The sequence below is a fragment of the Mustela nivalis genome (assembly GCF_964662115.1).
Source record: "Mustela nivalis genome assembly, chromosome: 17".
NCBI lineage: Eukaryota > Metazoa > Chordata > Mammalia > Carnivora > Mustelidae > Mustela > Mustela nivalis.
Genome location: NC_139036.1, coordinates 49,835,170 through 49,861,842, shown reverse-complemented (window position 1 = coordinate 49,861,842; position 26,673 = coordinate 49,835,170). Strand labels below are relative to the sequence as shown.

The window sequence follows — 26,673 nt, the reverse complement described above, 5'->3', positions numbered from 1 at the left end:
TCCGTGCCCTCCCTAATACCCACCACCTGGTTCCCCCAACCTCCCACCTCCCACCCCTTCAAAACCCTCAGATTGTTTTTCAGAGGCCATAGTCTCTCATGGCTCACCTCCCCTTCCAATTTCCCTCAACTCCCTTCTCCTCTCTAACTCCCCTTGTCCTCCATGCTATTTGTTATGCTCCACAAATAAGTGAAACCATATGATAATTGACTCTCTCTGCTTGACTGATTTCACTCAGCATAATCTCTTCCAGTTCCGTCCATGTTGCTACAAAAGTTGTCTATTCGTCCTTTCTGATGGAGGCATAATACTCCATAGTGTATATGGACCACATCTTCCTTATCCATTTGTCCGTTGAAGGGCATCTTGGTTCTTTCCACAGTTTGGCGACCGTGGCCATTGCTGCTATGAACATTGGGGTACAGATGGCCCTTCTTTTCACTCCATCTGTATCTTTGGGGTAAATATCCAGAAGTGTAATTGCAGGGTCATAGGGAAGCTCTATTTTTAATTTTGTTGCTGTTCCTTAATCTGTACAACAGCTTTGCTTTGTCCCTCGGGACAATGGCTGTGTTGTCCCTATCTTCATCCCTTGATGGGGGCCGTCCGTTGAGCGGGCTGGGGCTGGCTGGCAGTGTCTATGGAAGCCAGCCCCGTGATACTAGATTTCATAATGTGTTTATCAAATGTGGTTTGTGTAGGCCTTGGTCAGACATCGTGGGCCTCGGAATGCTGAATAAAAGGAAATCAGTGGCTTTAAAATAATTTTTGAAAGGCGGATGATGTGTTGATCTTGTAGGCCTTGACCGCAGGTGAGCAGGGGTAGGGGAGAAGCAGGAGGGCTCTCTTCATTGCAGGTACCGCTGCTGAAATAAGCTCCCCATTTCTGTACTGGGCCCTGGCATTGTGACATTGTCCCCCTTTGGTGACTGTGGGGTGCAGAACCAGATTTGTAGAGGCTGCTCTGTTCCCAAGGAGGCCCCTGAGGATAGTTTTAGAATCAGATGGTCTAGGCTTCCGCTTTCTAGTTGGTTAGCTGTGTGGACCTGGACAGGTAGCTTACCTTCTCTGTGCCTCGGTAAAATCGTGGCACCCAGCTGTCCTAAAAATCCCTGAGTTCTAAGGGTGCTACCTACCTCATAAAATTGGTGGGATTAAGGTGCAGTAATGTGAAGGGCTTCGAGCCTTCTTGGAACACAGTAGTTGTTCATTTAGTATTAGCCAAACCACCACCGCCAAGAAACTCTGCCTCAAATCTTTGCATTATTTCCGCCTCCCAATCTTCACTTTTTGGTGTGATCCGTATTTTTCCTGATGCCAATTTTCAAATTCATTTGTGTTTTCTTGTTTGTATTCACATCATGTGTGGGTGAAATTAAAATAAATAGAAATGCCAGCCTTTTGTCATGGAGTCCAGAGTGCTTGAATTCAGAATGACAAGGTTTTCCTGAGCAGAAGACGGCAGACGGGCTGGTATTGCCGTAGCTTTTGGTCTGAGCACATGTCCTGATCTCCTGTCCCAGGACTCTTGCTTGCCTAAGTGTGTGTCCCTTCTCAGTCCTGTTTCTTCCTTAAGGTGCCTACCTCGCTGGATGGACTTCCTAACACACATGGTTTTTCTTCTACCTTTTTGAGTGCAGTGTATGTTGTCAAAAAGCCCCAAATGTTGTGATAACAAGGCTTGGTATTCCTTACGACTGGCAGCATGTCATCTTGGTGGGATGGTACACGTGTGCCCTGTCCTTACGAACAGTTGTAGGTGCTCCTGGCCAGAGAGTAACTGTCCTATTAAAAAACAAAACAAAACAAAACAAAACAAGACCTAGACTGTCCGCACTGGACCAGGCTCTTGGGAGGGAAGGTGAAGTATAAAAGCACAGTCTGCAGGCTCGGTGGGGGAAAATGTTAAATCGGGGAAAGATCAGGGAGTAGAAAAGGGGAATGTGAAAAGATGCATTTCATCCTGAAGGACACGTGAAGGACAAAGCCCGGGAAATGGATCTCACCCAGCAGGGATGGAGGCCCTTTTAGGAGCGGGGGATTCTGAGCTGGCTCTCGAAGAAAAAATGGAGAACTTTCCAGAGAGAGAGTGACACATGTTGAGAACGAAGGTTTGACACGACCGCCGCACAGAACCCCTGCTCTAACCCTGTGGGGAGGCAAGCAGGGGGTGGCTGAGTGAGAAGGCCCGAGGGTTTGCCGTCTCAGGGGCAGGGAAATCCTTGCAGCTCCTTGAGGGAGAGCTGTGATGCGGATCGAGGCAGCGCGTGCTGGAATGTTCCCACCGGACAGGAATGAGCGGGAAGCTGCTCGGGGCAGTGCTGGAGGGAACGGATGCGGGGCTGCGGGCAGTGGGAAACACTGAAGAGTAAAGAAACGAGGGAAGAAAGATTGCAAGTCCCCAGAGCTCGAGGGCTGGCGTGAATGGCATCGATTTTGAATGAAGATCATGTGAAAACTGGAAAGAACTTTGCAGTGGGACATCCTTCCCCGGGCCTCAAAAGAGCTGAGGAGGGTTTGCATCGTGGCTCAGAGTTTGGACTCCACCGGCCTGAGTTCAACTCCCAGTGCTACCTAGTGACTAGCTTTGCAGTTTTGGCCCCGTTGTCCTGTTTTACTTTACTCCTTTCTAAAATGGGGATGATAATAGCAGCTACCCCAGGAGGCGGCTGTGAGGGCTTACACAAGCGAGCACATCTGGGATGTGCAGAACCGTGCTCGGCACGATACGAGCACTCCGTGAACATCAGTGCTGGGTTACTGTCCGTCCCCGCTGTACGGGCAGTCAGACTGCAGGTGTGGGGCCAGGTGGAGGGCTGAGGACGAGACGTCTAGAGCTGGGAGATGCAGATGAAGGAACTCTGGGAAGAAAGGATCTTCTCAGTGGAGTGAGCGCATAGATTGATAACATGGGGGACCAGGGCAAGTGGAGATGAGCATGGTGCCTTGGGGAAGACCCCTCTGGATTAGTGGGAGGGTAACATGGAAATCCAAGATGGACCATGAGTAACTGGAGAATTGGGCAAATCAAGAGACTGTTGTCATGGAAACCAAGGAAGGAGTGTGTGTGTGTGTGTGAGAAGATGTCAACCAAATCAGATTTGTTGAGAATAGAGTATAAATTGAGGAGGAAAGTGTGGAGATACTGTTAAAGATGCTGAGGCAGTCCAGTTCTGAGATCATTTAGAAGCCAGGTTCGAGGGATCTAAGAAGCAGGGTGGGAGAGGTTGGGAGAAATGACAATGAGTGGTGTATAGAGGCGTCCGAGGGGCAAATGCGGTCCTCCCTCTGCTTCTCCAGGAGACAGTGGAGGATTCTGAAAGACCGATGGAAAGCCACCGGTAGGAGGCAAGACATCAGAAATGCAAGTGTGGGAGGGAGTGAATGCAAGTCCCCAGGGAGGGACTCGGCAGCCTGGTGCACACACACGAAGAAGGAAATCTTGAGCGGGGAAAAGCACCCTCTTGTCTAAAATGTGGGAAGGGAGTGCAGGTGTGGAGGGATGTGGGGAGGCACCGAAAAAAGGTTTTCTCCATGGGGAATAAATGCAGCTCTGACCTTGTGTGAATGATGTGTGGCTTGAACCTTAAACCTCCAGTTCTTTCCTTTTTTTGCAAAAGATAGTTTCTTATTCATGATGTTTATTCATAATCATTTATAAGCTTATTTGCTTATTCATAATTCTAGGCACTGGGGAAGAAGTAACTTGGGGAGTTCTACAGCTTTTATTTTAGAGGTCATTTCTACTAGGAAACATAAGTTCGGAAACCAAAACAGAGGGGGTTCCTCCCCTGTTCATACTGGCAGGTGCCTTGGCTGTCCGCTGGAACAGTGTCCCGTGGCTGGAGGCCCCGCTTGCTCGGCCACTCCCGGAGCAGGTGCAGTGAGGATTAGGCTACCCAGGCTACCTGGGATGCTGTCAATCCCAGAAGCGGGCAGACCTCTTAAGGTTTCTTTTGGCCGCTTCATATAGAAGAGCCGGGTGCGGTAATGTCGTAGCCAGCCCAGAGCCACCTCGCGAGCTTGCCTCCCTGTCTGCTTCTGCTTTGTTTGTGGAAAACCCTACATCTCTCTGTCCTTTCAAAGAACTGGCTCATGTCTATAAATAGGCTCTACAGGTTCTCCTCATACTTGGACACCGTGACTAAATCAGTGAAGCAATCTTAGGCTGTACAGCAGGCTTCTAGATGAGGAGCTACTATGCCATTTATATGGGCTGCTGGAGGTGGGGAGAGGGAGGAGAAAGCAAATGCCCAGACCCCCAGAGATGACAGGGAGCAGGGTTTCCAACGGGGCTGAGGTGACAGCAGAGCCAAGGGGTGTCCTCGTCTCAGCGTGATGGGGGTTGAGCAAAGCCCAGGGCTTCAGAGGGCGTGGTGACCTCAGGATCCTGGGCTCAGATGGCAACCAGGGTCCTGAAGCATTTCATTCTGTCTGGTTCTCCCCCGGAGGCGCAGCTCTGTAGGCATGAGGCAAATTCAAGCGTCCCGAGGCTTCTGGCCGCCAGTAGCTCCGGTATTCCCAGTGGATGCTGCCTGGACATGTGTACTTGTGCAATGATCCCAAATCTGTAAACAGCCAGCTGAACCATTTCCGGGCAGCCAGAAGCTCAAAAAAGGAAGCACTTGAGGGAGGAAACAAATTGTCTGAACTCTGCTCCTATGTGGGAAGTCATTCTTCTAGAACCAGGTACTTCGGTGAGACCGGACCCAAAAGAGAAGATTCTGGGGAGAACAGAGGAGTAAACATCCCCTCTTAATAGTGATGATAATCGCCACCGTTGCGCTTCTGGGCAGTAGTGGCATGTGACGAGGACCTGCTTGAAGCCTTATGCTAAGCACCTGTACTTTGTGTCTCCTATGGTACCATTCAGCCCTTGCAACAACTTGTAATAAATTAACTACTACTATACCGTACCCAGCTTGATAGGTGAAAACATTGTGTCGGTCCTGTCCTGCAGACACGTGGCCCTGGCTGGCTTCATGCTGTCAGGTTTCCAGATGCATTCTCTTAGACAGCGACGTAGTTCTAATGGGGGCGTTTATTGTCTTTTCATGGTTGTGCTTCAAGGTTTGAGGTCCTCCGTGGCTGAGGTCTGTGGAAGCCTGCACTTGGGAGACCTGAGCGCCGGGCTTCCTGATGAGCTGCATTCTCTGTCAGAGGGTGTGATAAGCCTTGGTGCACAGTCTTTTGCTGCTGTTCTTTTTGGCAAAAAGCACCATTTTTCAACACTTGACAAGAAAGCCTTTCCTGTGTTTGACCTGAAGGGCCTGATTAGCAGAGGCAGGAAAAGGGAATCAGCATTGCCATGTTTTAAAAAGTAAAAGAAGGGTTTGGTGGTTTTGTTTTTGGTTTTTGTGGGTTTTTTTATTTTTTATTTTGTATTTTTTTGCCATACCTCCCACACACCCTGGAAGTCCCATAATTAGCCCAACAGCCTTCTTCTGCTGATGGGTTTCCTACATCACTCCCAGAAAGAACTTGGGTGGTATGTGCGTCTCTTCTAAATAAGGGTCTTGCTTTCCCCCGCTCCCCCAGAATGTTCGTTTCCCACGAAATCCCAGAAACATAGACTCCTGAAATATTACAAGACATTGGTTTCTAGGCGATTGCAACTACACTGAGTTCGGAAGCTGAGGTTTCTGCAGAGGTGAACATGAGCTCAATGTAAGCACAAGTGCCGCGGTTGTAAGCGTTTTTGTGCCTGGGATAGAAAAGACTTCCAGTCCTCTGCAGCTGAAGAGGGTGGTGACCCACTGGGGCATAAGGATGTTTTTCATTCTTTAAATATTTTTTTTATCAACTGAGCTACTCTTGACCAATTCGGTTATGCAAGAAGTCAACAAATGCTCAGCAAGTTCCCATTCTGTATGTCCTTTGTGGGGGCAGCTACTCTGCCTTCTCTAGGACTGAGAGTTTAGCAGGGGGGTGGAGCTTGACCTATAAGCCCCAGTGCTTAAAGGATCCTGCCCACCGAGAGAGGCCATGAGAATCACGAGGTGCTGAACATGCAGATGACCTCAGCTGGGGCCGGTGGTCAAAGGGGCTTTTTTTGGAGGCCTGGTTTCCCAGGAATCCCAGCCAGCACTTGGAAGATTGGATGATCCTAAGTTCACAGCTTGGGCCGACTCCCCTTTCCCTAGCAGAGGCAGAACACTGTTCCCTCAGGGTGGAACCTACTTCCCCTTTCTCTTCAAAGTCTGTTTCTGTATCTAAAAATGGACTGGAGCCCCATCTGTTTGCTGATTTTTTTTTTTTTTGAAAACCCTTGAAATGTTTGTTATTTTTAATACTGCTCCATGTGACTCTCCTCATCTTCAAGAGGATGCTTCTCCTATTCAGGTGGCTTAGCGAGCACCCCGGGGATCTGTAGACCTTCCCCCCGAAAATGGAAGTAAAGCGTCCGCGAGCAGCCTTCTGAAGGAGGCACACTCCGAGCCACTGGGCTGGCTTTTTTTCACAGGTAGCCCATTTCCCTGTTGCCTGAATTCAGTTCAGGTGAAGACAGAGTGCTTCATTCACAGCGAAGGGACCGTGAGGCCCGGTAGCTTAGGCGGGTGTCTGTCTGTACGTAAGCAATGCCAGTGGTGTGCTCTCTGGGTCACGGTTCCCTTCGAACGAATCCAGCCGACTGTCAGCTGCCTGCGATTTTCTTTGTGCCACACCACACTTCAGGTGCCTTTGGGTAATGCTGAGTTGACGGTCAGAGGACAGAAAGGTCGCCCAGGACCGTACCCCGACGTTCCAACCAGTTTAGCCTTATGGCCCCAGTTCGGCCAATGTCTTCCACGCCGGCGTGTTATTTCCTCGTGGTGTCTCTTCTGGGTCTAGCCCCTCAGCCGGTCTCCCTGCATCGGTCCCTGGACCCTTCTCCCCGACTCTTGTTTCCACTGCACCGAGGGATTAAAACTCTCAGTCCCACTCCATGCTTCCTGCTTATCATCACTGAGAAGCTTTCCAGTGCTTTTTCAGGATAAAATCCAGAATTCGGAGTAGACTGACTACCAGGCCATGTGTCCTCCGATCCTTCCTGTTCTCCGACGTCTCCAGGAGGCACGAGTGTGCCCTCCTCCCTCCTTTCTGCCCGAGACCTTTCCCGAGCTACGCCGCTGACCTTGCACGCCCTTCTGCCCCTGCTCACCTGGTTGTCTGCTCTTATTCCCCTTCACTTCCCGTTAGAACATTATTTATCTCTGAAGACTGTCCTTTGGACCCCAGATCATCTCTGGTCCCGTTCTGACTTGCTTTCATATCACTCACACATTTTCTTCATCACATCGGTCCTAGGAGTCATGTGATGAGTGTTAAAACCGTGTCACTCCTGTGAGTCTGTCCCATCGGTTCGAAAGCTCAAGGAGGCCCGTTGTTATTTATCCTGCCTCGGATTTACCTGTGATCCCTCACACTTAGCACATAGAACTCTTCAGTATTTTTCAGCTGTGGATTTTAAATACGTATTTCTGCTTTTTCTCTCATAGATTTGCCTATAACTTTTTTGGGGGGGTAATGTAACAGAATGGCATGGCTATGAGCAGTTCCTGAATTCCTGTCTGAGAGCTTGTCATTTTCTCATTTCGGGGAAACCTACAAAGTTGCATTTGCTGACTGTGACAGCAGTTCTCCACCCCTGTTGCTTTTGGGGGCTCACCTCCTGTTTGGGGGCTGCTCTCCTCGGGTGGTTCCGCACACTCAGTCTCAGACCTCACGAAATTTCCACTGGTCGTTCGGAACTTTGTTGGGCAGACGGCTGAGCTTAGAGAAGGTTGGTGACTGCCCCGTTGCTGCAAGTGGTGGGTAAGGATAGAAAAGGCATTCTGGTTTGGGGCCTGAGCTGCCCTTCCTGATGTGTTCCGTGCTGGCCTCTTGAACTTGGTAATGACAATACGCCCAACGGTGACAAACGGTGCTGACGCGGGGCTCCCAGGTAACGAGGGAGCAGCAACTTGGGGGAATCACTGGGGCGGACTGGTTGGCATCTGTTACTCTGAGAAATCTAGCCTTGCTACTGGAGACTGAGGGACTAAGTTGGACCTCTTGGATGTCACCGTGCATGAAACAGAAGGCTTGTTTGCTCTGGCCACAGAGAATGCCCACGAGAGTTTGTGGGAAGAGGAACCTAATAAGCAACTCACTAAACGGGTTACATGCTTTCCTTCAGCCGCACGTAGACATCTGTTAAGATGAGTGACAGATTGCGGCAGGTTGGGCCGTGTGGCGTGCAGTCAGTACAAGGCTGGCTGTTTAGCACCCCTGAGATTCGAGGACTGGTCCTCAGTAGCAGGATCCCCCTGCTGGATGGACTCGCGGGGGTGGGAGGAGGGTCTCGGCATTGGCAGGTGCGACTCATTTAATGGGAGGACTAAAAATGCGGTGGATGGAAGAAAGGGCAGAGAGAGGTTTAGCTAATAAGAAATTCCTGACCACCCACAACCTAATGAGGACATGCTTCCCTCTTGCCAGCTGCTGGCAAGCTGCCAAGGGAGGAGGGGGTGAGCACGTGGGCAGAGAGCTTCTCCCCCACAACCCTTAGACTTCTCTGAGATGCAGGCTGGGGTAGGAAGTCATGGGCTTTGAACCCAGACAGACCCGAGTGGGGAATCGCTGCCCTGATTCTCACCAGCCTCAGCAAGTTACCCTTCAGGACTCTGTGCCTCATTCTGTGAAAGGGGGTGTGGTGCGGATGCCTCTCAGGGGAATTGCATGACTCGGGGGCCCCACGTATGTGAAATTCCTAGTACTGGTCCTAGCACGGGTGGGGTGCGGGATCATAGATGGTCATCGTGGGCGTGTTTGCCGTGGGCTTCCCAGGTGCCTCTGCTGCTCCTCGGGTTCTGGTCCATGAACTTCCGATAGGGTAGCCGTAGATAGGCTTGGCTTCTCTCTCAGCAAATCGAAGACCCCTGTGCATTCCCATGTCGGTGTTCTGGAATCTGGGGTGTCTTACAGTCAACAACATGTCCTGGTTTGGTGGGCACTTTTCTTTAGTGTCTTAGAGGTACGTCTCACTGTGGATGGCATCTGGGGATTCCCTGAGACCCGTAACCAAAAGATTCTCTGGAAAGATTTTCAGAGACTGGTTCCCTGCTGGGCGAGGACCCAGAACCACCTTCCTCACGACCTGCAGGGAACACCCATTTCTCTGGAGCGTAAGAGAGTTAAGATTGCAGTTTCAGCGAGCGGCTGGTGACATTGGGAGGAGGGGGTCAGCGGGGGCTTATGGTTGAGGTCGGGGTTCAGCGGATTCCTCGGGAAGAGGCATGCTGGCAGTGAATTTCAGGGAGAAGTCCTCCCTTGTTGTCTGCCTGTGTGGGAGTTTAATTTTAGCACTTGGGGTTGTGAATTATTTGTTGAAAGGTCTCCCACCTCTGACGTCCTTGTTTGCACCTGGTGGAGAGAATAAAGCTTTAGAGCACAAAATAGAATTTCCTTCCCCGCTTGTTTCTTTTCTTAGTGTTGTTAGAAAATCCAGCTCAGTCTCTGGAGACCTTGAGCACTTTCCTCTACTACGTGGCATGCTTGTCCCCACTACCCAGCACACGGACCACCCCCGCCACCACGCCCATGCCCACCACACTTACCCGGGTATGCGCACACGTGGGCACACAAATTGGTCTAATGAGACCTCAGCAAGCACTGGCATTTGTCCTGACACGTCCCTGACCCTGAATTTACCACCTGAACTTGCCTCTCGGTGTCCCGTCCGTGACCTTGGCCAGGGTGGGACTCCTGAATAAGCCCGGAGTTTCTCCGGCTCCCTTTGCAGTGAGGTCCCTACCGTTTCAGTCTCCACCTGGGTGCTGGTGCTTGGGGATGCTTTCAGGCCTGAAACCGGGGAAGGCTGAAAGCAAACCGGAGTGGGGCTTGGGCTCTGTTCCAGCAGAAGTGCGTCCAGCGTGTGCGTTTCCGGGCTGGCTGGGGGCGGTGGATCTGGGGAGCGTGAGGCTTTAGGGGGTCAATCAGAAACAACCATCCCTGAATAGAAGGCTTCTGACTGAGTGACACGGAGGAATCCCTGGTAATTGGGGCACAAACCTGATGAAAGCCATCCTGGGAGGAGGAGAACTAATTGAGCCTGACCCCTCAGAGGAGCTGAAGTTCCCTGTGTAGACGGACTCACTCTGTGACCTTGCCCGTGCGAGGGACCTGAGATGACGCTCAGGCACACCGGCCACGCTCTGCTGAGTGTGCTGGGCAGGAAGTGGCGCAGACACCCCGGTCCATCCCCGTGTCCCCCATGACCGTGATGGAAGGATGGTGTGCGGTCTAGCCCTCGGTGGTGCTTTTAACCTGCCTGTGTTAGCGCTGGGCTCCCCCTTTATGTCGGGAGATGAGGTCGACCTGGGAGCCCTGGTTCTTCTCTGTGAAGCCAGCAGGTCCTGGCTCTGGCAAAGGTACTGATTCCTAATTTTATTGATGATAGGCTCTCCTCCCTTCCCTGTTCTCCCCTCCTTCCAGAAGCCTGAGGGGCCTGTGTTGGACACCGCCGTCATCCCCATCGCTGGCCCGAGTATCCAAACGACATCCTGATCCATCTTCTCCAAGATGGAAATAAGCCCTGTCCTTTCTAGTCACTCCTGCTCAAGAAAGATGCCAGACATTTTCAGTTTCTCTCGACTGGACCCAGACAGAGACAGTTCTAATGATGCTAAAAAAAAAAAAAAAAATGAAGACCGGAAGGAAAAAAAAAAAATGAAGACTGGGGTTCAGTTTATCATGAGCAGCTGTGTCTTTGACATGGCTGAGTTCCGGACCCTTGTCTAGATTCTAGTGAGGGTCTGCAGAGGGCTGCCTCCCCTGGGCACTGAGCTTTGAACACGTCGGTGACTCCTTGCTGCCTGCAGTGTTGATGTTCGAGTCCGAGAGCACAGGGGCTCGCCCACACCGATGCCCTGGAGGCAGCAGCCCCTGTTCAGCATCTCCTGTGACTCATCCCCAGGAAGTGAGGCCCCGGCCGCCTTGAGAACCGAGGTGCATTCGTGGGGCTGAAATGAAGGCCTGTCTCAAGGCCCTAATGATCCCCCAGATCTGCAGACAAAGGCAGCTTCGCTGGTTGGAGGATTTGGTCAGGGTGTGTTGGGGGAGGTGGGATGGCGACCCTCCAGTACTGAACTCAGAGGGTGAAACGTCCAGCTTGCTTTGCTTTTTATCACACAGCCGTTTCTGAGAAATGAATGCAAATCCTTTTTAACATTTGAAGAAATGGACTCTTAGCTCCCTTTTATTTCTTCAGTGCGAGCTTTAATACATGTATATGATCCAGACATTTATTCAATTCTTAAATTAACAGAAGTGGTGGTTGTGGTGGTTGTGGTGGTTGTTTTTTTCGTTAAATTGGCGCCTAGCCTACTGTTCTCCAGACCCAGGCAGCAACAGGCCGGAGCAAGGGAAGGTCGGGAGGTGGAGAGCTACGTTGCCGTGAGCACTGGAAGAGTGTGCCCTCAGCCTTGCGCGGGCTTGTATTCTGCGCTCTTGAGTAGATCCCTTGGAGTGGAATTGCTGAATCATATGGCAACAGCGTTTCCCTTTTTGAAGTCTTGCCAAATTATTTTCCAGAGCACCCACACCGTTTTCCGGTTCCACCAGCAATGGACCGTATTTCCGTTTCTTCCACGTCCTCGTCAGCACTGTTGTGGGTTGTCCCTAATTACAGTCCTCCTACTTGGCGTGAAGCAATATCTCATTATGATTTTAATTCACATTTCCATAATGACTAATAATGCTGATCATATTTCCATAATTCTTTTTGCATGTTTGCATATCTTTCGGAGGAAATGTGCAAAATCCTTTGCCCATTTTTTTAATTAGTTGGTCTTTTTATTGAGCTGTCAGCGATCTTTATATATTCTGAATTTAAGTCCTTTATATGAGCTGTTGCCTGCAAATATGTTGCCCCATTCTTGCGTCATTTTCACTTTCTTTTTTTTTTTTTCTTTTTAAAGTTTTTATTTATTTATTTTGACAGAGATCACAAGTGGGCGGAGAGGCAGGCGGGTGGTGTGGGGGAAGCAGGTCTCCTGCCGAGCAGACAGCTCAATGCGGGGCTTGATCTCAGGACCCTGAGATCATGACCTGAGCCGAAGGCAGAGTCTTAACCCACTGAGCCACCCAGGCACCCTTGTTTTTACTTTCTTGATGGTATCCTTTGAAGTACGAAGTTTTAAACTTTGTCCAATTTATTTATTTATTTTTTTGTGGGTTATATGTTTTCTCATAAGAGTTGTATAATTGTAGCTTTAACATCGGCAAATGATGCGTTCTGTACACAGTGTGAAGTAGAGGACCCAACTTTGTTCTTGTGTATGTGGTATCCAGTTGCCCCAACATCATTTGTTGAAAAGACTATTTTTTAAAGATTTTATTGATTTGGGGTGCGTGGGTGCCTCAGTGGGTTAAAGCCTCTGCCTTTGGCTCAGGTCATGATCTCAGGGTCCTGGGATCGAGCCCTGCATCGGGCTCTCTGCTCGGCAGGGAGCCTGCCTCCCCCTCTCTCTCTGCCTGCCTCTCTGCCTACTTGTAATTTCTGTCTGTTCAAATAAATAAATAAAACCTTTAAAAAAAAAGATTTTATTTATTTATTTGACAGGGAGAGAGAGAGAGATCACAAGTAGGCAGAGCGGCAGAGAGAGAGAGGGAGAAGGAGGCTCCCTGCTTAGCAGAGAGCTTGATGCGGGACTCGATCCCAGGACCCTGAGATCATGACCTGACCCGAAGTCAGCTGCTTAACCAACTGAGCCACCCAGGCGCCCTGAAAAGACTACTTTTAAAACATCACCCATCTCTCCCCCCCCTGACCTGCTGCTCTAGCCACCACCAATTTTCCTGTATCTGTGAGTGTGGTGTATATACCTGTGTATGTTTGTATTTAGATTAAATTTAGAATTTAGGGGGTGCCTGGGTGGCTCAGGGGATTAAACGTCTACCTTTAGCTCAGGTCATGATCTCAGGGTCCTAGGATAGAGCCCCGCATTGGGCTATCTGCTCAGCAGGGAGCCTGTTTCCCCTTCTCTCTCTCTGCCTGCTTCTCTGTCTACTTGTGATCTCTATCCATCAAGTAAATAAATAAAATCTTTTTTTAAAAATTTAGAATTTAGATTAAATTTAGGAGAGATCATAAAATGTTTCTCTTATTTCACTTAGCAGATGATTCTTTCAATGTAAAACGTCGTTTACCACAGCTTTTAAGTTCCAGAATTGCTTCAATATGAAGCCAGCACAAGACAGGCCAAGAAATAACCAGGGCAAGTCCTGTATTTGGCAGGAACCTTAACATATTAGCAATGCATGGCAGCAAGGGAAGTGTCCTACCCTTAAGATATATATGGAACGGAGACAGAGGAGAGGCATCAGGGGTAATTCGGAGCGAATTGGTAGAAGAGAACAATTAATGTGTGTCTTTGTCAAACCGGTTCAGTTTCCTCTGGAAGCTCCTCCCTCAGCCCCCTCTGTGTAGCTCTGGCTGTGTACAGCCAGGTGAGCTCAGAGGAGGAGAGTTAAGATTTTTTTATCCCCTTGTTCAGCGGGTTCTCCTGTGCACTTGGCATCTTCTGAAATCCTAGACGGAACTCCTCACTACCGTGCCTGCTCCCCCAAAGCATTGTGTCTGTGCCCTGCACCGTGTGTGGGGTCTTTGGTTGTTTGTTTATTGCCTCTGCTGGGCAGAAAGCATCTCAGGGTGAGGATAGCAGATTCATTTTTGTGTCTGTAGTTCAGCTCTGTGCGTGGCTCGGAGAACACAGCGAATGGAGCAGACTGAATTAAACCTTGGGATTGCACAGTGAACCTTCTCTTTTTCAGGAGGCAGTCTTGGTAAAAGGAGACCGTTGTGTTCCATTTTGTCCCCCCTTTTTTCCTAAAAGCCAACATCCTGCTTTTATTTTGTTTTGTTGGTGTCCGAGTACCTGCTTCTAAACGCAAAGGGAATGCGGATCCCAAGACCTTTTTGTCCTAATGCAGTGTGTTCTCATCAATGTGGCACGGCAGAAACAAGATCTGGTTAAAAAGAAGGGTGAGTGTTGCTGCTTCTCGGGGCTCAGGGAGAGCTGAAGGCTGGGGTGGAAACTGAAGGTGCCTGATGGAAAGCACCGGTCGTTTCAGCTCTGTGATGCTCTTGAAGACCCATTAATGCTTTGCTCCCTTAAAACCGTGAGGTATAATGAGGGTGGCCGATTGGGAAGGAACTCGTACCCTCATCAATGCTTTCAACCTTTAGAAAGGCTCTATATTGGTGCTGTGTCTTTATTTTGGACATTAGTGGCACAAAAATCCAAATTTAGTGATCAAGCACATGAGCAGATTTGTCAGGTTGTAACAAGTCTGTACTTTGAAAAGAACTCACTGTGATTTCCCTGGCTCTTTGACTTGCCCCATGCTAAACCAGACAAGCAGTGACAATATGCATACGACTTTACCCCCCCCCCCCAACAAAAAAAAGGTGCTTTTAAAATGTGAGGTGAATCTATTCTCCTGTAACACCTTTGCGGACACATCAGAAAAAAAAGATTTTGGCAAAACAAATCAGTAACATTTTAAATTTATTGAATCTGGCTGTTTTGTTCAGGTTTTTTTTTTTTTTTTTCTCCACATGGTTTATAGTATTTTGAAGAGAGCCTTGCTTTGAGAAAACACAACTTAAAACATGCTATATGTGCTTTCAAGAGAACAAATACTTGGGGAAATGGAGGTATTTTCCCTTGTCATTCCTTAGTCCTCCTGCCTTGGAAAAACATAGACAAAGCAGCAAATCTAACCTGGCTGTTCACTTTCCTAAATCAAACATCTTTGCCCATCCAGTAGTACAACCTCAACCTTCTTTTCTCCCACCAGACCTGGGCTTCCGTGTCCCTGGCTCTGTGCTAAATGCAGAAGCCTGCTGTCTGCTGGGTGGTTCGGCCCAGAGCTGTTACCTTTGTAAGCAGAACGGCAGGTGCCGAGCGAGAGGGACGAGGTATAAGCAGACTGGGACCAGGGACTTGTGCCTCGACTTGGGGTTGTGCTGCTTTTGTTGTTGGTAGGGTGTGTCCCTCCAGCACACTGTGTGACCACTGCTGTGGTTGAGCGGAGACCAGGACCGTGGTAGAAGGCAGAAGGAGTCAAACCTCTCATTGGTGAATGCTCCCTGATCATCCTCAGACGCGGGCACGGGTGTGTTTTTTTGCCAGAAGCCTGCGTTTAGAGGCACCGTGGATCGAACTCCTGTATTGATTACTTTTAAGAAGTGATTTCTCGTTTAGTCTGGTTTTCATTTTCAAGGAGGCCTCCTTTAGGGAATGGGGGATGCTTCTGTTTCTGTCTTTAAAGTATCATTGACAGCTTTGCCAGAATTTCATTGGATGGATAGGAAGAGCGGAGGCTTGGGAATTAGGTCTTTGGCCCTTATTAACTGAGTGACCTTTGACGGCACAGTTAATCCCCACAGTCATCCCTTAGCGATATGCTTGTCGAGTGCCCTGGGCCGGGCCGGGCCCTCAGAGACCTCATGTCATAGAGATGAACGTAGGGAACAGCTACGGAAGGTTCGTGGGACCACAGGGGCGAGGTCTCCCACCCTGTCTGCAAGGATCGGGAGGGGCTTTTTTCTTTGTCTTAATTCCTCCTTCTGTAGAGATAACAGTACCTCCGTGGGTTAGTGCTTATGTGTCCAATTAAAAAAAAAAAAAAGACAAAGGTGAAAAGGCCTGCCGCACGGTCTGCTGAGCGAGCGCTGGTTCCTGATGCGGCACCTCGCGAAGATCAGCGTCAGGTTCGCAGAAGGAGGGTCACGCAGTCTACAGGGGGGAAGCTAGATGGAGAGGAGCAGACGCGTCGCAGGAAAGCGGAGGCATTAGAGGAAACGGAGCGCTGGAACCGAGGAAGGGCCCAGAGCCGGTGGCGGTTTCTCCTGTGACTTTCACCCACACCCTTACTACTCGCCACTCTGTACGTGCTGGGCCTCCCCCTTCATGCACAGCGATGAGTGCACAGGTCAGGACAGGCTGACCCTGGGATATTGTGGTTGCCTAGTTATGGGTTCCTACACCATAGTCTATTGTACATTGTGCCCCATAGATTCTGAAAACCACTGATTCATGCACCCCGTAAAGCCTGATTTTTTTTTTTTTTTTTTTTCATTTTAACGTTGGAAGAGAGCGGTATGGTTTGGAATGGCCACCTGGCGGTTTCCTGCTGGGCATGAGTGCAGTGACCCCGCTCCGTGGCTCTCACCCTCCCTCCCTTTAAAAAAGAAAGGGGTGGGGCGTGTTGGGAAGAAAAAGGAAGAGTTCATGGGTTTCACATGATTCAGAAGAAACCACAAAGTGAATAGAGACTCCGGGTGTCTGTTTTTCTCTCTTTGATGCTTCATTTCATGAACCAGGTGGTGTATTTGTTAAAAATGAGCCCGAGAGAGTAGCCAGGGGTGCTCGTCTTCACAAGGGAATAAGAGACGTAGGTGCGGGTCTGGCCAGGACACCCGGACTCCTCCTCACCCTGAAGCTGTGCGTTTGGTTTCTTCCACGTGTGGTCTGTAAGTGGAGAGTCGAAGGCGAGACTATAATTGAAGTTCGTGTCAAGGAGGGGTCTTTCGTTTCGAAATCTTAAGTACAGAATTAGAAATACTTTTCTCCTAGGACGAGCTGAGTGAAGGATGCTTCTGTTTTGATAACGTGCGGGCCATATGCCGTCTACATTTCCTTCCTGGAAGGACCTAATGTACTTTTTTCCCCCCCTAACTAAAATAGGTCCACTTAGAGTAATTTTCATTGTCATGTTCTGACACGAGAGAGTGGAACAGGTGTTTTGGGGGGAGTCGTGGTGCTCTGATCATACCTGTGTTTGCACTTTTGTCCACAGTCATGCCTGGACATCGAAACCTCTGGGGGCAGGCAGGGCAGGGGGTGTGCAGCCGGAGGAAGGAAGGTTCCCCACGCTGTTTCTCCACAGCACTCCCAGCTCATCCATGAAAGGCTTCAAAGCCAAGTTTCCACGAAGCTTGGGTTTTTCTGTACCATCTGGCTAACTCGAGGGTAATCTGTAATGAAGGCCAGGGGACAGAATTTTTTTTTTCTCCTCCAGGCAAATACCTTTCTGATTCTGTCTCAGTCTAGCTGCCCAGAAAGTTGATCAAAAGCAGGGCATTGCTGAGATCAGTCCGATGAGAGCTTTCTGTGGCGCGGCCCACAGCAGACAATCACCTGGCAGCCCACTTCCCTTGCTTCTGTGAGGTCGATTTGAGCCTCTCCATGCAGCAGGGATGCTTCCAAGACTGACCCCCCCCCCGCCCCCAGGGAATGGGGGCTTCGAGGGGAATTTATGATCCACAGAGCCTGAATCATTTGATCTATTGAAAACCCGAGAACTGGCTTCATTGTATCTAAGGGAAGTGTCTCCAGTCTGTGGCCTCCTCTGTGTTTGGGTGCGTCACATGGCCTCCTGGAAGGCTGACGCTCTTCATCCCAGCCAGCATCGTACTCACTGGGGAGACAGGCCCCAGACAGGACTGGGAGAAGGACCCCAGGGTCCAGGAGCAGCACAGGTGTTGCCGAGGGGAGGCCTGACCTTCGGCCCTACAGAGAGGGACAGGCGTTCCTGTGCCGTTTAACGGGGCAACTGAACCTGGGGAGGAGCTCCGCAGCCTCGAGCCGAATGAGGAATGACCCACGGTTCTGCCTTTAAGGTTGTCCTTCCCTGGGAGACCCCATGTGCCCCCAGGAACCTCCATTTTCCTTGCTCGATAGGAACACACCCAGCTTGTTTGTGTTGTGCCTGGGCCTCCAGGAAAGGGGCCTGTGCATCTGTAGCTAAAACAGCATCCAGGAAACCCCCAGATGGGCTCCAGACCCCGTTTCTGCAGTGACTGTCTGGACCCCAAACACTGTCATTTCTCGGAAGGGGTGGGACCTGGCATGGCTGGGGTCCTGCTCCCCAGGATGGTTTTGACCCCCCACTGTGTGGGAGCGAGTGAGCAGTGGCACCGACCCAATGACTCATGGGGGATGAAGAGAGGCGTTTGGGGGTCTTGTCTGGAGGGCCCCATAGTGGCCTCACTTCCTGTTGGCTCCGTGGTGGCGGAAGTGGAAATACCCCCAGTTTGCAACCACGGAGGGTGGGCCTTGTGGCTTGGGGCAGAAGCTCTGGGACTGGCGGGAGCAGGAGACTTCAGGGGGTCCCCGCGGGAGACCGGGGACTGGCACCTGCCCAGCAGTGCGTGATTCTGCACCAACCTTGCCTCTGCCCCTTACGATCTCAGGGACGCATCCACTTGCTACCCTTCCAAGCCCGTCAGGTCTCGGATTGAACCGGGATTGAGAGCAGAACACCGTGGGAAGGAGCTCAGATTAGAGCTTCCTGCCACACTTCTGCGTTTCTTTTCTGCTTGGATCTAAATCTGCTCTATTTTCTCCTCTCTCCCTGATGTAAGTATGTATCTTTCTAGGTTTTCAGTAGGGCTATTTAGCTTCAATCGGAGTCAAAATACCTTAGTTTTTCTTTTTTTTTTTCCTCCAGACCCATCGCAGGGCCAAGCAGGTTTTTAAGATTGCAGGATAGGATCTCTGTGTCTTTGAGCTAAGTCCGGTTTTTTTCCCTCAGTAACCCCAGCTGATAGCACGGGAGAGCCGTCAGCCTTAGATGTGAACCAAGTATTTACGGGGACTTCACGTCTGATTTCTTGAAATCATTCTTCATTCTGCCCTAGTTTCATGATTTGATTTGAGCCGAATTAATCTGGAATGACTCACAATTATAAAATTAATTGTATTCAGCTTAAAATTACAGTTGGTTGGCTGAGCCAGGCCTACCCTCCTCTCCGGGGCAGTGGCGGGCACATGGTAGCTCTGGCGGTCTGAGGTCAGTCAGTGTGTCAGCTTCCGAGGGGACGGACAGTGGAGCGGACCAGCTCAGGTGGGCATTGCATCCGTGACAGGCAAGTACAAGCCGGACATGGGTCTAAAATGCCAGGTAACCGTCAAGATCAAGGAGGTAAAGCATACTTTCTGGAAGAAAACCCAAATGTGGGGTTGGAAGAGGTAGATCTGGGCAAGTTTAAGGTTTTCAAGGTAGCCAATCCCAAGATCAAAGAACATTTTTGAGGGGTCGGAGGGAGGATTCCCTTTCCTTCACCCTGGCAGCCACGCTACCATTGACCCAGGGCCGGGTGGGGCAAGGGGAGGTGCCTGACCAGGGGACAGGAAGTGGGGGCAAGGGGACAGGAAGTGGGGGCAGGTGAGATTTGTAGAGGGACGTGGAGGCCGATGGCAGAGACATGCTGAGTGGTAATGGAGTGGCTGAGTGTCTGTGGTCCGCTCAGCTGCAGGAATGGACTCCTTTTTTTCTCAGAAGAGGAATATCTTTAGATCAGCACAAATGCGTCTGGGACTGCCTGTATTTGATTTTTTCCTTTGGAATGTTCTTATTTTCCTCACAAATTGACTTCATTCACACACTTTGGCAGTACATGACCGAATTTAGAGCCGAGTTCTTTTTGGCAAGAAAAGTTCATTAATTTTAGTTGGCTCTCCACACATCTCACAAATGTGCCTGAAAAAAATGATGTGCCTCTTCTTGCCACCTAGACTTCCTAAAATTGCCAGGAATGCTGGGTTTTCAGAGAGAAAGGACCACCCACTTATGTTGATGCCGTGAGGAGAAAGGGTCCCCCAAAGCCTTTTGAGCCGGGGCTTCCGGGAAAAGGAAGTGAATTGCGAAGCCTGCACAAGTGCCCAGACTCTCATGCCCACATTCCTGAAAATTCTCTTCATCAACCTTTAAAAGTGACAGGGTGCCAAGCCTGCGAGCCCATCGGAACACGCTCAAAGGAAGGGCCACACTTGTGGCATCTTGTTGAACTGGGGTCGTATCCGAGCGTGATTTTTTCCTTCCACTTAGGGTTTAAGAACTCAGGGCTAGGGAGAGCCCGAAGTGCCTGACTTCATTCTTCATCTGTGAGTGAGCAGGAGAGTGGAAAGGTCATAGAAACCTCTTAGGGTGTGCCCCTTGTCTTCGTTCTCCCTGTACTGGGGTGTGACCAGCAGCCCCTCAAAGTTCATGGCAGCTTGGAATCTCAACAATGTGATCTTCTTTGGAAATGGGGACTTTGCAGGTGTGATTAAGATCTCACAGTAGGTCAGCATGGACCCTAAATCCAGAGCTGTTGTCCTCCCAAGAAAGCCTCGTCAAGACACGGAGGCCCAGGAAGAAGGCCACGTGGCGAGGGAACCAATATGGCCATGTGTTGATAAGCCAAAGCAGACCAGGAGTTTCTGGGAGGCCCCCCAGAAACTAGGAGAGCAGCATGGGGGCAGGTTCTCCCTCTGCTTCTAGAAGGAACCAGCCCTGCCAGCACCTTGCTTTTGGACTTCCAGCCTCCACGATTGTAAGAGAGCTCATTCGTGTTACATTAAAGCCCCTGGTGTGTGGTGTGTGGTTATGGCAGATCCCAGGACCCTGTGGTAACCTCCCCTCCGCCATTGGACGCCTGTGTCTCTGTCACTCACTCACTGGAGAGTGCACACTGCCATTCGTTGTCGTCTCCCCTTGTCCTGCCCCCATTGAAGGGCTCTGAATGGTCTCTGCTGACCTTCCTTTTCCTTCCCTTCTGTCCATGGCTCTGTAGAAAGCCGGGGTTTGGAACAGTCAGACCCTGCCCGGGGGTGATACTGTCTTTCTCAGCAGCAGATTGGAGCAGATCCCTGAACATCTATACTCAAAAGTTGTCCGCTGGCTGGCTTCCAGGCCCTGCTTCTATGCTTGCTTCAAGTTCACTGCTCGACTGCGTGAGATGATTTGGGGTCTAATATAGAGCTAAGTGTAGGTGTCAGAGAAAAGACAAAAGCCCGAAGCAAAATTCCCTCATCCCCTTGCCCCCCCCCCCCCCGACTTGGCTTCCCAGGCCAGGGCATCCTCAATTGCCCCTTGCCCGTGGCTGTCCCACTGAGAGGCACACAGAGCCTCAGAAGCACGACTTTCTGGGTTGGAAGGAAAGAGTGGTGAGTAACAGCTGACAGGGAAGCATTCCAGTGGTTTAGGCTGGCTTTGGGATGCTAGGTGTGCCTTGAAAGCCAGTGGCTTCCACCAGCGTGGCCGAGGCAGGGTGCCTCGTGGGGCTCGGGTAGAAGACTTCTTTTTGCCCAGAGTGATCATGACGGTAATTGAATATTTCAATAAGAATTTAAGAGATAGAGTCATCTTGGAATCTTTTCCTTGTTCTGTAACATCTCTGCTATTTTAGGTATTTGTTGCAGAAAAGAGGTAGTCTTTTTTTTTTTTTTAAGATTATATTTATTTATTTGTCGGAGTGAGAGCACAAGCAGGCAGAGGCAGAGAGAAAAGCAGGCTCCCCGCTGAGCAGGGAGCCCAATGTGGGACTCGATCCCTTTACTCTGGGATCATGACCCGAGCCGAAGGCAGCTGCCACCTAACTGACTGAGCCACCCAGGCGTCCCGAAAAGAGGAGTTCTTTTTTTTTTTTTTTTTTAAAGATTTTATTTATTTATTTGACAGAGAGAAATTACAAGTACACTGAGAGGCAGGCAGAGAGAGAGAGAAGGAAGCAGGCTCCCTGCAGAGCAAGGAGCCCGATGTGGAACTCGATCCCAGGAACCTGAGATCATGACCTGAGCCAAAGGCAGCAGCTTAACCCACTGAGCCACCCAGGCACCCCCCGAAAAGAGGAGTTCTTAAGCCTAAGTTGTGAGTCTGTGTGGATCAGGAGAACACACACTTGTGCCTCTGCTGAGGGTAGTGCCCTCTTCTGAGTTTGGGTTGAAGAGATGTACGAGCTTGCTTAGTGGGGGGGAAGAGTGTGACTGGAGTCGCCCCTACAGAGCAGTCTGGAGACTCAGCTCTCCGCAAAGGTTAGTCTTTATCATAACGGAGTTAGCTGCTGGATCAGCTCCTGGACTCTTCCAGACCTCTCTTCTTTACCGAATGAAGGAGTGACCCTTGATGCCCTGATGGGTTCTTACTGAGTGCAAGAACCCGTCCTCTTTTACCCACCGAGTTGGTTTGGAGAAGCAGCCGGACATCAACATTAGAACCTACCCAAGGTCCTATTGTGAAGACGGCGATTTCCAAAAATGAAGGAAGCCCAAGATGAGAGCTCCAGACTACTTAGTTGATGGAGGGGAAGCAGCGGTGGGCGGTATATGGATTTTAACCTCTAAAATGTGAGATGCTACTGAAAACCTGTCTTGCAGAATCCTGCAATGACGTGTCCCTTCTTTTGTTGGGCTCTTTGTGTGAATGAATCTGCTTTCTATTTAGGCCATTGAACAGTTATATCTGAAACATTGATTTAAGGCTCGAAGAAAACTACAACTTTCTGGAACGGAGCCTAGACTCCAGAATTAAACGAAAACTGAGTACTCGAAAGAGCGATCACAAAACCCCCAATGGCATGCTGTACCCGGCTAGCGTCCCTTCTGCACGGCTTTTTAAGGAAAGTTTCAGAACCTTCTGCACATGGCTTCATTATATTTGAGAGTAATGATAAATACTTAGAATTTTGTGATAAAACCTTTAATATTAAAATATTCACAAAATGATGAAAAAATTTTAGATCCTTTGACAAGTTTGACTGCTTTCTTTCCCAGCTTACATCCGATTAGAGCAAGCAAAAAGGGGAAGAGGGAAATAGCCCAGGTTAAATGTCGACTGTGCTTCAGGCACTTGACAGGGGGTATATGATTTCCATTTTCTATGAGGATGTAGAGACTCAAGAGAGCTAAGGCAGCTTGAGGTTCACCCAACTACAAAGCAGGGGAGTTGGATTTGAACCCAGGTTTGCTTGTCTGCAAAGCCCGACAAGGGCTCTGTCCCATGACCCTGAGTTCATGACCTGAGCTCAAATCAAGAGTCAGATATGCTGAACCGACTAAACCACCCAGCTGCCCTAAATTTTTTTTTTTTTTTTAATTTTTGGTAGGTGCAGGACACTTGAAAAATTCTTCTGAAATACCTGTCTTCTAACAGTTCTAGATAAACTAGACTTTGCGGTGTCTTGTTTTGGCTATAATGCCATCTCTGTCCAGCTCTACCTTGTTGACATCAAGAGCAAGGTGGAGAAGCATGGTCATAGCTGGACAGTGTTTCTGCTGATTTTTACTGTATTGATCCAATTTCTTTGGGAGTGCTTCAGAAGCACGTAATTATTTAGGACATTGCTATTTTCTGTTTTTGTTTTTTTTTTTGTTTTTTTCTTCCCTGTGAAAGGATTGCTGTCAGCTGGTTTCCTGACTTTTTCCCCCCACAATGCTACCAGGTGAGTGAGCAGGCAGCCTCATTGTCTGGCCGGCCGGCTCCTGCATGTGCAGGAAGGATCACGTCAGCGGGGCCTTGAGTAATCCATCCTCCGTCTCTGGGGATGAATCATTCATGAAGGGCAGGTTTTCCGTCCTCACTGGATGCAAGCTTTTCTTGCAAAGTTGACTTTTTTTTTTTTTTTAATTAATCTTTGCTTTCTGCCTGTTTCCAACACGGTGTTTGAAATTTGCAATCCACAGGGTGTTATTTTGGTTTTCTGAGTAAGTCCCAAGGAATGGGCGTTGCTGGTTTCCAGGACCGTGTGATGGAACAAGTCCTATGAATGAAGTCTATGAACATTGTTGACTGTGGATTTGGAAATGCCCAGCAGAATTGAAGCTGGTGTGCGGGCTGCGCTTGTATGTATTTCTAAGCCATGTCAATGAAGTCAGGGTTCTTACTACTATGTAGGTCTTTAAAAAAATTTTTTTTTACTGCCTTCAAATTTTGTCCAGTCTAAACATTCAGTGTATGGAAGGGTTTGTGTGGAAGAGGAAGAGAAAGAAACAAAAACAAACAAAAAAAAAACCTACAGGGTTGGGAAGCTAAGGCATCACACCGTTTCCAAGCCCACCTGCCTCCTCCCTAACCACCCCCCCGCAACCCGTGTCACATTATTCTTTGGACGTTTTGTGCCTTTCTGTTGTTTCTATATTTCAGCCGTGTGGAGAACGGGGAGTCCTAAAATCACTCTCTACCTGGGTTCTGGTGCTTACTGAGCTTCAGTACAAGGACTTGGTTTGTCTTGTCCTTCCCAGGGAGTTCTTCTGCTAAGGCTTTGGAGAGCCAGCGGGGTTGCATCCTCGACTGTTACTGCTAGACGCTGTGTCAGTCTGCGGCTGGCGGGGCGAGCCGCCAGGCTCCCGCAGACCCGGAACAGCGTTTCCAGGATCTGACTCGCGGGAGATGCTTCCGACCCGCAAAGCAGTGGCTAAGGGCCCCATGTCACAGGTCCTACCCAGGGTTTATCACAGAAGCAGGTTAATGAAATAAATCTATACAGCCTTCCCTGAGACTCTTGTCTTGATAGGTTTGTTCTGTAAAAAAGCACATCCCAATACTTTGAAGGTTACCACCAGTCTCTATGTGAATGGTCACCACCATTCTCTTTTAAAAAAATCTTTTTTTTTTTTTTTTAACCAAAGTCCCTCCAAACTAGTTTTGATCAGTCTCAACCAGCTTGTGTTATCTCGCACATTCAAGCATAGGTCGGTAATTATCTCGCGACAGTCAAAAGTTCTACAGTGGAACACAGGTGTAGCATGAACTTGGAGTAGTTTCAGAGACCCCTTATTTTCTGATACTCAAAATGAGAGCATGACCCCAGATTTCAGTGTCATAATTGCCCTCATTGCTGCTTATGCCCATTTCGAGATGCAGTCATTGAGGGCTGGAGAGCTCTGGTCCTAGGCAGCCAGGGGCCCAAAGCATATACACTTTTCTAGGGGAAGGTATTCAAAGATACATTCTTAACAGGAGACAGTGTTCACTGAGCCCTCAGGTATATTGATGGTGGATATGAAGGAGCATTGACCTCAGCACCTGGTTGATGCAGAAGCATTTTGTGGGCTTCATGGTAACTCCAGATTTAACTGGGCACCCGGCAATGGCGGGCACGTGACAGAGTTCCTGACTCCTGAGCGGTCTCCGTGAGACCTCACTGAGGGGTTTCCGGCCTCCACGAGCAGAGGTTTGAGGGTTTCTCTTTTTCAAATCTGTATTTCCATTCCTTTTGACGTGAAACCTTGTTTGTGGGGCAGGGGTATGGAGCCACTTCTGTGACTCTTGCCCTCAGATCTGTTCCCCTCTGAAGTCAGGGTGACCGGGTGCATCCCTTGCGGGGGAATGGAGGCTGAATGGTGCTTAGCAGTTTTGGGAAGAGCATGTAAGACCACGCCTGGTTTGTCAATACTTCTTCCTCTTTGTTCCTAAACCAGGTCGGTCTGGCAGGATACAGAGGAGGAAGCGTCAGCTGGGAGAGAAGTACCAGGCTCTTCATTCCAAGCAGCAGCTAGCAGGTCCCCGATTCAGTGCAGATACTGCTGGGGGAGGGGGGTACACAGAAAAGGCACCTGGCAGCTCGCTTCTCCATAAGATGATAGTTTGTATCCGTATGGAAATTCTATTTTTCTAATACTTGGATATCTGGTTATATAATAGCCTACCCCAAGGTATTTTCAGTTTTTACAACCTTACCTATAGGATCTGTAAACATTTTCTCTCTGTCAGTCGGTTTCCTTCTCAAAGTAGATAAGGCTTCCATCAGTGGCCTCTCAGTTTACTAAAGCACATAAATGGTACTGGTCCTTTTTTGGATACTTCTTTTCTAAGCCAAGATAAAGGTCATCATCACCAGTGACGGCAGCTTCCTTAGAGGCAACGTACGAAAACACAAATCCCCCTACCTCCCACCTCCAGTGTTTGCTTTCTATACAAAGGTTGTTTCTATGTTTCTATGCTTAGAGACATAAAAGGCCATCTTTTGGGGGCAAAAAAAAAAAAAAAAAAAAAAAGCCCAGAGACTTATTGTTTGTACAACCTAGGAAATAAAAGCTAAATTGTGAAGGGAGAATCACACATGCATACGTTCATACGTTTGTAAATACAGAGGCATACAAGCACACTTTTTTTTTTTTTTTTAAGATTTTATTTGACAACAAGAGAGCATAAGTGGGAGGAGCGGCATAGGGAGAAGGAGAAGCAGGTTCCCCGCTGAACACGGATTCCGATGTGGGGCTCCATCCCTGGGTCCTGGGATCCTGGCCTGAGCCAAAGGCAAATGCTCAAAGGTAGATGCTCAACCTGCTGAGCCGCCCAGGTGTGCCCCTCCCCTTTTTAATTTTTTTTTTTCCCCTTCTTAAATTTTTATTTGAAGTAGGCTACATGCCCAGTGTGGGACTTGAACTCATGACCCTGAGATTATGCATAGCATGCCCTATTGGCTGAACCAGCCAGGTGCCCCTCTTTGGATTTCTGGATAAGTATCCTGACATGTATCCCTCATCATAGTGTTAAACAGAATACTTTGTCCTAAAATTCCTCTCTGTTCATCCCTTTCCTGCTTTTATTTATATAACATTGTTACAGCTATTATTTATTCTTGCTTTTATTGGCTCCCTCGTTTCGCCTTTTCTGGAAGGTCTTACAGGGGAAACCGTACAGCGCGCATCCTTTCCAGATTGGCGTCTTTCACTGAGTAATACGCGTGTGAGCTTCCTCCATGTCTCTTCACGTCCTGAAAGCTCATTTCATGTTAGTGCCGGAAAAAGGGCCGTTGGTTTTATCACTGTTTATTCACTCACAAACTGCAAGGTATTTTGATGACGTCCAGGTTTTGGCAATTTTTGAACAAGGCTGCCCTAAACATCCATGTAGAGGTTTTTGTGAGGATGTAAGTTT

The 26,673-nt window shown here is 49.2% G+C and overlaps 1 protein-coding gene and 1 long non-coding RNA gene across 2 annotated transcripts in view; both read left to right on the top strand.

Moving 5' to 3' along the window:
* The window catches only part of PRKCA (protein kinase C alpha), a gene marked incomplete at its 5' end in the record, with an annotated part of 383,747 nt that overhangs the window by 97,275 nt on the left and 259,799 nt on the right, over positions 1-26,673 (top strand). The window lies entirely within an intron of this gene.
* Positions 10,322-26,673, top strand: part of LOC309851417 — a 30,109-nt gene continuing 13,757 nt past the window's right edge. The window contains exon 1 of the long non-coding RNA XR_014304767.1: positions 10,322-10,391. This is a non-coding gene — a long non-coding RNA (uncharacterized lncRNA). The remainder of the gene's footprint in view (positions 10,392-26,673) is intronic.